This window comes from Myxocyprinus asiaticus, chromosome 16, assembly GCF_019703515.2.
Source record: "Myxocyprinus asiaticus isolate MX2 ecotype Aquarium Trade chromosome 16, UBuf_Myxa_2, whole genome shotgun sequence".
NCBI lineage: Eukaryota > Metazoa > Chordata > Actinopteri > Cypriniformes > Catostomidae > Myxocyprinus > Myxocyprinus asiaticus.
This window is the reverse complement of record NC_059359.1, coordinates 14,839,299-14,852,938: the sequence shown is the minus strand read 5'-3', so window position 1 is coordinate 14,852,938 and position 13,640 is coordinate 14,839,299. Positions and strand designations below refer to the sequence as shown.

General features: G+C 38.6%; 1 protein-coding gene across 3 annotated transcripts in view; it reads left to right on the top strand.

Annotated features, from left to right (window-relative positions):
• The first annotated feature begins 229 nt into the window (after positions 1-229).
• LOC127453984 (thyroid hormone receptor-associated protein 3-like) overlaps positions 230-13,640 on the top strand; it is a 30,453-nt gene continuing 17,042 nt past the window's right edge. For all 3 annotated transcript variants that reach the window (XM_051720859.1, XM_051720857.1, XM_051720856.1), the window contains exon 1: positions 230-597. The gene's annotated coding sequence lies outside the window, so the exon portion shown is untranslated. The remainder of the gene's footprint in view (positions 598-13,640) is intronic.

The following is a 13,640-nucleotide window of genomic DNA, read 5'->3' as shown; positions in this document are numbered from 1 at the left end:
AGTCAGTGAGCCTGTTCCTTTAACTCGTTTAGAGGCGGGGCTAGTTGTCAACGCGCATTTGACTGATAGGCTGAATGCAGGCGCGAAACTATATGCGCAGCCTAGTGCTGTTTTGGAATCGACTCTCAATTCCCAACGCCTCGGAAACGACGAATCGATTCTTTTTTGGAATCGACTCCCAGCCTTACTGAATCGCACGCACAGTCACCATGTGTCACACCCCCGGCCGGTGACTGCAAGCCCTTAAAGCTCCTTCACATCATTTGATTTAAAAAGTTCAGCTTATTTACGGGTGATGAGATGACGAGTTTGGCTGCGAAGTAAATAGCACATTTGTCATTTGAATTAAAATGATAACTAATTTAGTTTATCCTAACGTCAGTTTGAATGCACGAATGCAACTATTTGAATGCGGCAACTACCCATGAAGTCAATTGGATATTGCCGTCTTGACCGTCAGAATGATTTAAATAGTTATTTTAAGCATAACGAATGAGTTTATTTCAAAACCAAAGGAAACCATTTCTCGGCTGTACTGAAGAAAACTGTCCTTTTAAATTTGACAGTTGTTGAACTCTGGACTACATCGAAACATAGGTAAGTGCTTTTTTCTGGACTGAAAACAGAAGGCACATACATTTCTTTTGACATTTACAAGCGATACAATTCCTTTATATCATATTATGACGTGCACCATAATTGCAGCGATTCACTTTCCTACACGTGGAGCAAGGACGATCTACACTAACATTTTTAGACATTGTACGTAAAAACCTTGTTTTGTGTGTCTGTTATTAAAACAGATTGTCTCACGATAATTTCATAGATTTTTTTCAAATTGTGGGAAGTTTTCAAAATGTTTGTTTTTTTCTTTCATTTTAATATGATGACAGTGGTGGCTAATACCAAGTCACCAGTTGTATTGTAGTTACATTAACTGGTTGGAAATGTTACAATGGTGAATTTTTGAGGGAAAACTTAAAAAACATGTAGTTTATAATAATAATAATAATAATAATAATAATAATAATTATTATTATTATTATTATTATTATTATTATTATTAATTATTATTATTATTAATAATAATTATTATACATTTTTCATCACACTAAAGATACTAATAACAGTCCTATCCACAGTCTTAAAGCTTAGCCTAAATATTTTAATAATAAACAGAAACAAACCATCCAGGATATAAGAATGTAGCTTTATTTTTATTAATACATTTAAATTTAAATTTTAAAAATATTATTTTTATTATTAAGTATTAATAAAATACAAAAATAAATGTTCTATATATTAAAAATGGACACCTTCAGTTCACAATTTTCAACTATCACTGCATTACATTGGCAATATTTCATCTCTGATGTAAATGACAGTGAAGTATGATACATGTTTTTCTTTCGAAGATGGCTTTACTTCTTTATGCTGAAAAAATTGTGTCTTGCCATCAAATTGCTTCGATAGCTTCAATGCACCATACATTATTTGGGGAATTTTCTGAAGAGTAAATGTTTTATAATGTACAAAAACAAGGTTTGTGTTAAAATTAAAATCATTGCTAATGATTCATGTGGCTGATGTTTTACAGAGTGACATGAAAAAAGTTGCACAGTACTGCCACTGTATGTTTCCTGCAGGACTATTTGTGGCCTTATAGAAACCAGATAGCATTTTACTAGAAGGCCAATGCTTTTAATGCACCAGTGACTCCCAATCCTATTTGCCAACCTATGAAAAAGTCCTTGAGAGATGTTCTCTTTCCTTCCTGGTTGAGAAATTACCACACTCCGACAGCATCCGAAAACGTAGGCAGCTGACTTGCTGCCATATCATTTAATGGCTTAACCGACAGCGTTTTTTAATGTATAGAACTCTTCAGAAAACTGGTCTCCGAACAATTTGAAAAAGCACCTTATTTTCATCCTCCCTCCACATACAGCCTCCAAAGGCAGCATTTTCCAGTTTTCAGACACAACATCCAAATCATCACAAATAATTGGCAAGTTGCATATGACAGCCATGTTTGATTTCTGTTTAGTGAGTGTGTGGTCATAGCCACTTCCGGTTTCGACAGGCGCTGGTCCAGTGTCCGCTGTAAATGTAATTTTGAACGAGGTGTTTCAAGAAAAGATATTTAAAATGCATTGTAGCGTCGCAATGAAGACACATGAAGCCGATCTCATAAACAGTGTGTTTATTTAAGGCTGTTGTCGGCCACAGTCACGCAGTACACTCTGTAACTGTTTGGAGAATCAGACTTGAAACAGCGGTGAACCTCTTCTGCTCAGTCTCCCCCTTGCACACACTGAGCTGGGCGTCCCCACACACACATATACAAAATATTCAGGAACAGCTCTTAATGCAAGACATTAAAACCCAGTCATATGTATAACACAACACATTTGAATTAACAATATTAGAATATTAGAATAAAAAAAAAAAAGTACTCTTTATCCCAGAGATTACAAACATAGTTATTTTTTTTCAAATTGCATATAGCATACATATCATATATACAGTTTACCATGACCTATGTAGCAGATATTAAAATTAATCTTCAACTATTATTTTTTTATTTTGTTGTGAAAAGCATATGAATATAAAGTTAGTTTCACAATATTGTGGGATATCCTAAAATAATTTAGTAAAAGTTTTAGTAATTAACATAACTAACATAAATAGTTCATTCAATGCGAGACTTATTTTGAAAAATAATGTACTTTTGAAAGAAGCACTTGCCGTAGACTTTGCCTTTCTGCATTGCTTTAACATACCTTCTCTCAGTCCGTGCTGAACTTGAGACTGAGTGGAACGATTCACGGGACAATACATCAATTGAAACCCATCCTTTGATATATCCACACAGATCCACAGCAGCCAATAAACAAGAAAAGTTTGAATAATGATCTCATTTGCACACACACAACACAGATTGGAAACACAGGACAGCACCAGTTACAACAACATATCCACAAATGTGACACGCTCCATCATTTAAGTCAGATGTAGATTTTGTAGAAACACAATTTTAATATCAGCTTTCAAATTGTCACGTTTATCATGAAAAACGTAAAGTAAATGTTGTTTTGATTGTCTTTAATGCTGTGTGTGACAGATAGCGGTAGCTGCCCATTCAAATGGAGCGGTGCACAATGCTCTCGTTCTTCAAATAATAACACGAAAAACATCAGAGGGTATGTGGAAAGATACAGTACAACTTACTGAAATGTGTCTTCTCTCTGCGCCTATGCACACTGCATGCACACACACCAAGTGACAATCGCGCACCCAATCAATTCTCTGCAATCTGCGTTGCTTTGAAAGTTACTTTTTAAAGTGTTAAAATCATTCCGTTATTGCAAACCCTTGCGATATGTACATTTGCGATATTTCAATAATTAAAATTGCCTAATGTTAATGTATACTAATGCTAATGTATTTAACTTGAAATGTTAAAAAAGTTGTTATTTTACTCAAGCTATTTCATTTGTTAATGTTCACGTATAGAACCTTATTTTAAAGTGTTACCCACAATTTTAACATTAGCCTACTTCATATCGTTTGACAGCTCATCGCTGCTGGCAGAGGCACGTAACAATGTAAAGAGGATGTTATCTCTTGTCACTGATAGACCACTCTCCTCTCTTTCTTTACCTGTAAACACACTCATGCTGGTTTCAGCCATCTCTAAAAGTCTCTTCTGTAAGTCTACCCTCACAGCAACAATAAAGCCCTTCTCACTCAGTTTCAGTGAGCGCTCATACAACTGGACGTATGCATGTACACACTCATATCGGGAAGGCTCGCAGGCACCTATCCAATTTGGCCAGTCAGAAGTTATAATGGTGTCATGCCATGTGTTACACATTTCTCTGAGAAAATCTGTTTAACCACAACTAGTGTTTGGGCTTATGCAAGACTATTCAGTCATTTTTGACTGCATGGAGAGTGTTTTTAGAACAATTTAAACCTGTTGCCTTTTAAGTAGCTCACAAGCTTTCATTTAGAAAATCTGGTCAGATAAATTTCTTCATATGTTGACTGCTCAACAAAACTGAATACTTATAGGCAGCTCTTTATCTTTTCATAGTTATAGCCTCTTGTTCTCATCTCACCTTTCTCACATAAGCCTTAAATAACGAAGACCTTCAACCGCTGAGTTCCCTTGTGAAATCAGCAGAGGCTGGCAGATCCAGTGCATTGGGCTTCCTACATCTACCAAATTTATACAAAATCTTTGTTGCAGTAAGTCAGTTACTTGTCTAAAAGGATAATGCAATTTATCCATTTTGTGCAAAAACTAAGAATTAAAACTATAGAGCTTTTCAGATTCATCTGATGTCATTGCTGCAATGGATCCACAATTCACGATCTTCATTTATTAATAGAGTTGTTGAAGAGATTGATTTGAAACAGCACAATCAATCAACTATTGTGAAGCTGAAGGCTCCACAATGCATTCTTTTGGAAACTTCAAAGAGGTTTTCCTAGACCTGTGGAGTTTTTGGAAGAGCGTGGCAGCTGCTATGGTCTTTGATAAGGAACTCTGTTGCTTCATTGGCTAATGCAGATGACAAATGGGATTGTGGCTGCTGGTGTAGCATCTGTGATCTCTATGATAGAGCAGTTGATTGAGTGTTGGGAGCATATTGTGGTTGCATCGGGTTTCAGCATTGTTAACATCAACTTTACCCAGTTCATCAAACAGGTGAGGAGGTTTAAGCTGCAGCTGTCTCTTTTGGGAGGCATCTATATGTGTGTGAGTGCATTTGTGTGCTTGTAATGACAGTACAAGGGTATGATCACCAGAGATGTTTGACGCTGACATTTTAGATAGCATATCCAGTTGATTAGGCTATGGAGCATACTGTACTCTTAAATAGACAAATAGATATTTAGATCTATACTTGATTGATCCCCAAGGGAAAATTCAGGATCAGCTATATGAGGATTAGTAGACAGCGTTTTTTTTTCTTAATACAACAATCCCATTCTTTGAAATGGATCCCACTCTTTTTACTTTTACATTAAGTCATTTAGCAGACACTTTTATCCAAAGTGACTTACAAATGACGAAAATGTTCTTACCCCCTGCACAGAGGCATTCGTTATTATGAATGTGTCATGAATTAATGCTACTCCTCCGCCTTCATAATTCAATTAGACACTCCATTTGCAGAAGGGTAGCTGTAATGTTTCCCAGTGAAACCTTCCGTTGGCTTGTTTTAATTAGCCTGTAATTTCTATCTTAGGCACATGAAACTCAAAGCTTACTAATCTCTAAAGTCAGGTGCTAAAAAAAAGAGACACCGTTAAACACCGAACATATTTGTTTTTGGGATTACACTAAATTTAATATTCCTTGTAGTCAGAGGACTGCATATTATATTAGTTTTAGAACAGAAGTGTATATTATTCATCTGTGGCGCATACAATATATAAATAATACCTCAAATTGTGTGTCTTGAGGAGAGGTGTGCTATTACTCTTTTATGATTATACGACTTAAAAAATGTGCAAAAAAAATCAATAGACTTACAATAAAAAAAGGCACCTGAGCCAGAATATTAGAGACTTGGGGTCGCACTCTTTTAACTGGGGCCAGTAAGAAACCACCTAGCAACATGCTTACAACCACTCAGATGCCCTTGCACCAGTTTTGCTCAGGCAAGCACCATTCACATTTCTGTAAGAAAATGTAAAAATCTATTGTACAGATGATATTTTCTATAAAGTTAAACTTTCAAGTGTGTTCCTACTGCTCATCCAAACTTAAGTAAAGTGCACCTTTAAATCCATCTTTGAAACTTAAGCAAAAAATCTGGATGTCCAGAGGCTGCAGGAAATTATGAAAAGTTGGCCAAAGCCAACATGCATGCAGGCGAAAATAATAAAATGAAGACCTTATAAAAGAGGCTTAGGTCCATTTCTATGTTTACTAAAATAGCAGGAAGGATCTTCTCAGACTAGAATGTGAAACACAAAGATACCATGCTGCATTGCAGCTCAAACGTCCACTCTGCAATTTCCTGTTTCCAAATCTACTTTTGATGAGTTTCAAAGATGAAGGCCTTCTCTTAGCCCCCAAATAGTTATTTGAAATGCCAGGGTGAATGGTACATCATATTTTAGGAGGACTATGTGATCAGAACAATACCAGTAAATCGTGAGACTTGTTTTACCATTAGCAGGGCCAACGGAAAGTCTAGGATGTCAAGCAATAGTCTGTTTCTGTGCATTTATTATACAGTGCATCCGGAAAGTATTCACAGCGCTTCACTTTTTCCACATTTTGTTATGTTACAGCCTTATTCCAAAATGGATTAAATTCATTATTTTCCTCAAAATTCTACAAACAATACTCCATAATTACAATGTGAAAGAAGTTTGTTTGAAATCTTTGCAAATGTATTAAAAATAAAAAATGAAAAAAATCACATGTACATAAGTATTCACAGCCTTTGCCATGACACTCAAAATTGAGCTCAGGTGCATCCTGTTTCCACAGATCATCCTTGAGATGTTTCTACAACTTGATTGGAGTCCACCTGTGGTAAATTCAGTTGATTGGACATGATTTGGAAAGGCATACACACCTGTCTATTTAAGGTCCCACAGTTAACAGTGCATGTCAGAGCACAAACCAAGCCATGAAGTCCAAGGAATTGTCTGTAGACCTCCGAGACAGGATTGTTTCGAGGCACAGATCTGGGGAAGGGTACAGAAAAATGTCTGCAGCATTGAATGTCCGAATGGGCACAGTGGCCTCCATCGTCCGTAAATGGAAGAAGATTGGAAACACTAGGACTCTTCCTAGAGCTGGCCGCCCGGCCAAACTGAGCAATCGGGGGAGAAGGGCCTTAGTCAGGGAGGTGACCAAGAACCCGATGGTCACTCTGACAGAGCTCCAGCATTTCTCTGTTGAGAGAGGAGAACCTTCCAGAAGAACAACCATCTCTGCAGCACTCCACCAATCAGGCCTGTATGGTAGAGTGGCCAGACGGAAGCCACTCCTCAGTAAAAGGCACATGACAGCCCGTCTGGAGTTTGCCAAAAGGCACCTGAAGGACTCTCAGACCATGAGAAACAAAGATTAAACTCTTTGGCCTGAATGGCAAGCGTCATGTCTGGAGGAAACCAGGCACCGCTCATCACCTGGCCAATACCATCCCTACAGTGAAGCATGGTGGTGGCAGCATCATGCTGTGGGGATGTTTTTCAGCAGCAGGAACTGGGAGACTAGTCAGGATCGAGGGAAAGATGAATGCAGCAATGTACAGAGACATCCTTGATGAAAACCTGCTCCAGAGCGCTCTGGACCTCAGACTGGGGCAAAGGTTCATCTTCCAACAGGACAACGACCCTAAGCACACAGCCAAGATAACAAAGGAGTGGCTCCAGGACAACTCCGTGAATGTCCTTGAGTGGCCCAGCCAGAGCCCAGACTTGAACCCGACTGGACATCTCTGGAGAGATCTGAAAATGGCTGTGCACCGACGCTCCCCATCCAACCTGATGGAGCTTGAGAGGTCCTGCAAAGAAGAATGGGAGAAACTGCCCAAAAATAGGTGTGCCAAGCTTGTAGCATCATACTCAAAAAGACTTGAGGCTGTAATTGGTGCCAAAGGTGCTTCAACAAAGTATTGAGCAAAGGCTGTGAATCCTTATGTACATGTGATTTTTTATTTTTATTTTTTTATTAATTTTTTTTTGTATTTTTTTTTTATTTTTTATAAATTTGCAAAGATTTCAAACAAACTTCTTTCACGTTGTCATTATGGGGTATTGTTTGTAGAATTTTGAGGAAAATAATTAATTTAATCCATTTTGGAATAAGGCTGTAACATAACAAAATGTGGAAAAAGTGAAGCGTTGTGAATACTTTCCGGATGCACTGTATTTATCTTATGATATGTATCATGTGTCAACAGTACAGATGGATCAGCTATGTGACAGCTTAATGTTTGCTCATTTGTCAGAGTACTTACTAGCTAAGAACAAACAGCCTTTCACTGTTGTACTGTATATAGAGCCTATATTGGGGGGGGGGAGTTAGACTTGCATACTCTTCTGGACTTATACCCCGGTCCTTTGTAGGGATGCACAAATGATACCTGGATCGGTATCGGCTCTGATACTGAAGCTTTTAGATGGATCAGGTATCGGTCCGACGAGCCCGATTCAAATCTGATACTGTGTGGTAGTCATGTTCGTTACTGTCAAGCTCCAAAAATGACATAAAACACCATTAAAGCAGTTCATATGACTCGTGCATTTTATTCAAAGCAACTTGAAGATGTGCGATAGCTCTGTGAATCAAAAAAGGCTGTGTTTAATAAGTAAATATATAGTATGCGCAGCACCAGCGCATTAGTGAAAGGTGCTGCTCTGTTGACACAAACTCAGTCACAGGCTGGTGATGCACTCGCGGCTATTTTTAGCCTTCAAAGCAGTGCGCAATATTTGAGCGCTACTCAAGAACAGCATCTCAGATGTAGATGCTCAATAGTTCGGTTCCTTCATAATATGCATTTAGAACGGCACCGGAGGAGCATTTTACCAGAATTTGAATAAGAAGCAAATTAAACTACTGTGAACTTGCCTACAAACAGACACATACAGGACTTTCTGGAGAGTTTAGAATGTCAAAATAAAAGCATGAGGGTTTAAAAAGTGCACGATTTAAATATATTACTGTTGTATTTAAAATTAAGTCAGTAATAATAATATTAATAACAATGTATTATTATTATTATTATTGTCATCATTAGTATTTGTTTACAATTTTAAGTCCAGATGCAAGTTGAAACATTTTTGGTGAAAAAAAGAAGAAAAAAAGGCAAAACACTGTAAAACTGTACATTGTAAAACACTGGTTTCTTTTCTACTGAAGACTTGAAGACTGGAATTACTGTTAATTTTGCTGCTACATTATCCAGTTGTAATGAAGCACTGTAACATTGGTGCTGGCAATGATGAAGACGATGAATTGAAGAACCAAAGTGGAATTGAATCCAAATGTGAAATCAAAAACAGTAAATCCAAATGTAAATAAAACATAAACATGAACCTGAACCTGACTATGACTATGACATAAACTTGACTTGACTTAACATGGCATGACTAGACTATGAACCAACATTACATCAACAATACCTGACAAAGCACAATGAGAAAACATGAGGGCTTCAATTCATGGACATGGGAGAACACATGACAAAGATAACCAATGAACAAACAGAACTGAGAACAGGATAACAAGACAATAAACCAATGAAAACAAAAGACATAAACATGGAGGGAAAACAGGACATCACCTGACTAGGGACACATGACATGAAACAGGAAATAAACTTTTAAAAATAAAAGACATGAAAAACATGAATTAACAAAATACACATGACACCAGTATACTAGTTAATAATAAAGTGTTTCTTAATAAGCTATACATTTATATTGAAATAATGTGTTGTTAGAGGTTTGTGTTTCTTAACATATTAAAGAGTACTCCCAATTAGTTCCACATAATAATGTAAAGATATTCTAAACTGATTATGCAAAAAACAACATTGGTATCGGCTTGGGATCGGTATCGGCCGATACTGAGATTTCCGATATCGGAATCGGATCGGAAGAGGAAAAAGTGGTATCGGTGCATCCCTAGTCCTTTGCATTGCAAGTGCAAGGCTCTATCAGTTAAATTACCGCAATTTGATCGCCAAGTCTCTGACATTTTTTAAATAAAAGTCCCCGGTGTATTTCAGGCTCGTTTATATCTTAATATAAATCTTATTTATCTTCTTATCCAAATCTTAATTAGGATTTTGGTTGCACTGTAAACTGATTTTGGGATTTTATTCATTTTGGACTCTTGTAGCCTCAAAGTATGTGCCCATCATAGTAAGGAAAGACTAAGAACTCTTTGATCATTCTATAAATCGATTTTAAAAACCATCGGCCGATTAATCGGTTCTTAGCCTTTTCCCACCACCTTACTTATCAGTATCGGCAAAATCCACTGTCGGTAAAATAGCATTGTGTGAGGAATAGGATAAAATGTGTTTATGAACTTTTAATCTGCCATTTTACTTGAGATTTGTGTGAAAATAATTAAGTTGTTGTTATAGCAACTTTAGTATTCTTTAAAATCATTTTACAAAACTGTAGGTACAACAACATGTTTCTACAAGACCAGGTAGGGTATATAGTTATGAGGATGAAGAAAGCAAGAAAAATAAACTGTATTACAATTTGCCTTTAGCAAATGTAATTAATATTACAACATTATAACATTCACATAGTAAAAGCACAAATAACTTCCTTCTTTTATGGAGCTGTAACCATTCCTTATTGAGAAAAATAGTTCCAACAACACAGATCTGTCATAGCCTGCATTTCTGCATCCATAATTAAGAATATGAGAGTTGATGATGAGCAATAAAGGTCTAGCATCCAGCAATGTAGTATGGATATTTGCAACCTTTTCAGCCAACTCTAAAGTTCTCTCTTTATCTCTGTTGTAAGTCTATTTTGAGCCACAGTGTTTTCCCTCTTTGATCACCAGTGTTCGCTCTGTTAAACCCAAGTGTTAGCCCAGCTAACCAGTGGAGGATATATTTGTGGAGGGTAAAGATGATGGACAATAGATGGAATCACCTTTCAACAACTCTTTAAATACATTGGAGATAACATTAAAGAGCCAGTAAATCACTTTCCCCACCATACTAATGTAGCTTTATTTTACATCTGTCCTGTCAAACATGTTAACTTCTGACTCAAACATAGGCATTTGGGGCAGGACTAAATGTTTTTTTAAATATTAGCAGACAAGGAGACTGTTCAGGAAACCTGTTTGGTTCCACGAATGGTGCAGAAATTGCACACCTCAGGTTTAAGTATTAGTTCATGCAGACCAAAAAACTTAAAGAACAGTCGATACCTTGTTGAATGAGATCTATTCCTTTATTCCTGTTCTGCCTTAAAAAAAAAAAAAAAAAAAAACATTACATTTGCTACGTTTTCAGGATTTAACTTGACAGGGAAGCTAACTTTGATTTCAAGATATGGAAATTTTATTCTCCTCACTGCCTAGCCAAGCATTTTTCTTTAATGTTCCGGTGAGAAAATGTAGGTTACTCAAGTAACCCCAGTCCTCTGATAACAGGAGTGAGGTATCTCACTAAGAGTTTTTGCCTCCGAGGCGTATCCGACACTGGAAGCAATGACACTGTCTGTCAGATGACAGACCAATCACAGCAGTAATAAGGGAGCCCCACCTCCCTATATAAGACACCACCACAGGTCTCTTCTTCATTCTCTACATATCTCTTCTCTGTGCAACTGCAAGGAGGGTAGTGTGGTGAGGTATGTCACTCCTTTTATCAGAGAACTGGGGTTACATGAGTAACCTAAAGTTCTCTTTCTAACATTCATTCGGTATCTCACTATGGGAAATAGCCAACCCTGTATTGCAGATATGCTGTCCGAAGCAGACCATCAACCAACTTGTAGTGTCCAATGTACAACCACCTATTCAATTTGCACAAAATAAAAATCACTTTTGTGTTATTGTTGATTTGTGTGTGTATATTATTTATTTATTTATTTATTTTTACACATCGGCAGATTGACTACCCACACTGAATGAGCCAATTACGGCTCTGTACCATCCAGTCTGTAAAATCAGACAAAAATATGAGGCGATGCCAATTTGAAGCCTCACAAATGTCCTGGACTGAAATGCCCTTAAACAGATTCCACAAGGTAGCCATGCCTCTGGTAGAATGAGCTCTCAAGCCCTCTGGTGGTCACAACCCCAGACTGTTATAACTTAATATAATAGCTTCCACTACCCAATGAGACAGGTGCTGTCATGATATGGGTCTACCTTTACGAGAATCAGCCCAATTAACAAAAAGCTGATTACTCTTCCTCAATGCCTTAGTTCTCTCCACGTTAAACCTGCTCAAAGGGAGGCTGAGAAAGCGCGTTCAGAACCACGGTCAGATCTCATGACAGAACTAGCAGTTTTGACACCCTGTTCAAACGCCGAGCTCCCCTCATAAACCTGCAAAGAAGTGGGTGTTGACCTATTGTACTCGAGTCAATTCCCACACGACAGGCCGATATGGCAGCAAGATAAACCTTGACGGTAGAAAAGGCCCTGCCTTTATCCAAAAGTTCCTGAAGAAAACACAAAACGTATGCCACCGAACATAAAAATGTATCAATGTGTCCGTTTGCACACCACTGCTCAAACACACTCCATTTCCGACCGTTCGCGGAACATGTTGAGGCAGCCCTCGTGCTCTGAATCGTTCTGGGTCATGGTGAAATATTTCCCCCCGTGCTTGCGACAGCAAGTCCCTGCGCAGCGGGCGGGCCAAGGCTGGCTGTACAAGAGTTGTATTATTTCTGCTAGCCACAGTTTCCCTGGCCAGTACGGGGCAATCAGTTTGACTGAGTGACCGTATTCTCTTACTCTTCTTAGGGTTGGAATGATTAAACTCAGTGGGGAAAACACGTAAAGTAGCGCGTATGGCCACGGATGCACTAGAGCATCCACACCCATAGGAGCACAGTCTCCAGAGAGAAGAACAGAGGGCAATGAATGTTTTCGTGCGATGCGAAGAGATCCCGTATCTCTCCCACAACTGACTCATCACCCGAGGGTTAAGCTTCCACTCTCCGTACAGAGGATTCCCCGTGGACAGGAGATCCACCCCCATATTCATCACTCCCGGGACGTGCCCTCAAAGGGATTCCCCCGTGAAGGAAAGCGAGGATTCTCAAGTGAATGAGAGCAAGCATCCCCTCTGATGTCACTGTCACCCTGCGATTTAAGTGATGGTGAGGACACAAGTGCTGCACTGCTATCCAGTGCTAAAACTCTCTCATTTGCCATCAGACCCAGTAGGTGTAGACACAGTCTGAATGAGACTTTTTTCCCTTTCTGAAAATGGGACAAACAGCTGCAGATTGATCCAATGCGCTCCTCTGACAGAAACGCTCAATACAGATCGGAGTTTAATCTGAGACCCAGAAATATTATTTCCTGTGAGGGCACCAGACAGCCCTTTGTCTCCTTTATTGTGAAACCTATGTTCTCAAAATGAGACACCAACGCTCTCATATCTATCTCTGCTTGCTGCCGCGACGGAGCACAGAGAAGTAGATCGTCTAGTTAAGCAGACACTCTGAGACCTGTTAATCTCAGTGGCATTAGCACTGCATCCACACACTTGCTGAACACTCTCGGTGCTAATGAGAGTCCGAAAGGCACCGTTAAAAATTCATAGGCGAATGATAAGCAAACCTTAGGAATTTTCTGTGTGATGGGTAAACGCCAGATCGTCTGACGTAAAACAGTCTCAAGGACAAACAAATTGAGCGTTTTGAGTGTGAGCATTTTTCATTTGTGCCTTCTGAGTTGTTTGTTGAGGTTCCGCAAATTCAGAATGGGACGGAGACCTCCCCCTCTCTTGGGGATGATGAAATACCTGGAGTAAAAACCCTGACGGCTGTCCTCTGATGGCACCACCCTTATAGCTCTGTTGCTCAGCAAATTGGCTATTTCTTCCTCCAAAACCTGAGCTGACTCCCCCTCCACTGTTGACATTAACACCTTGTTG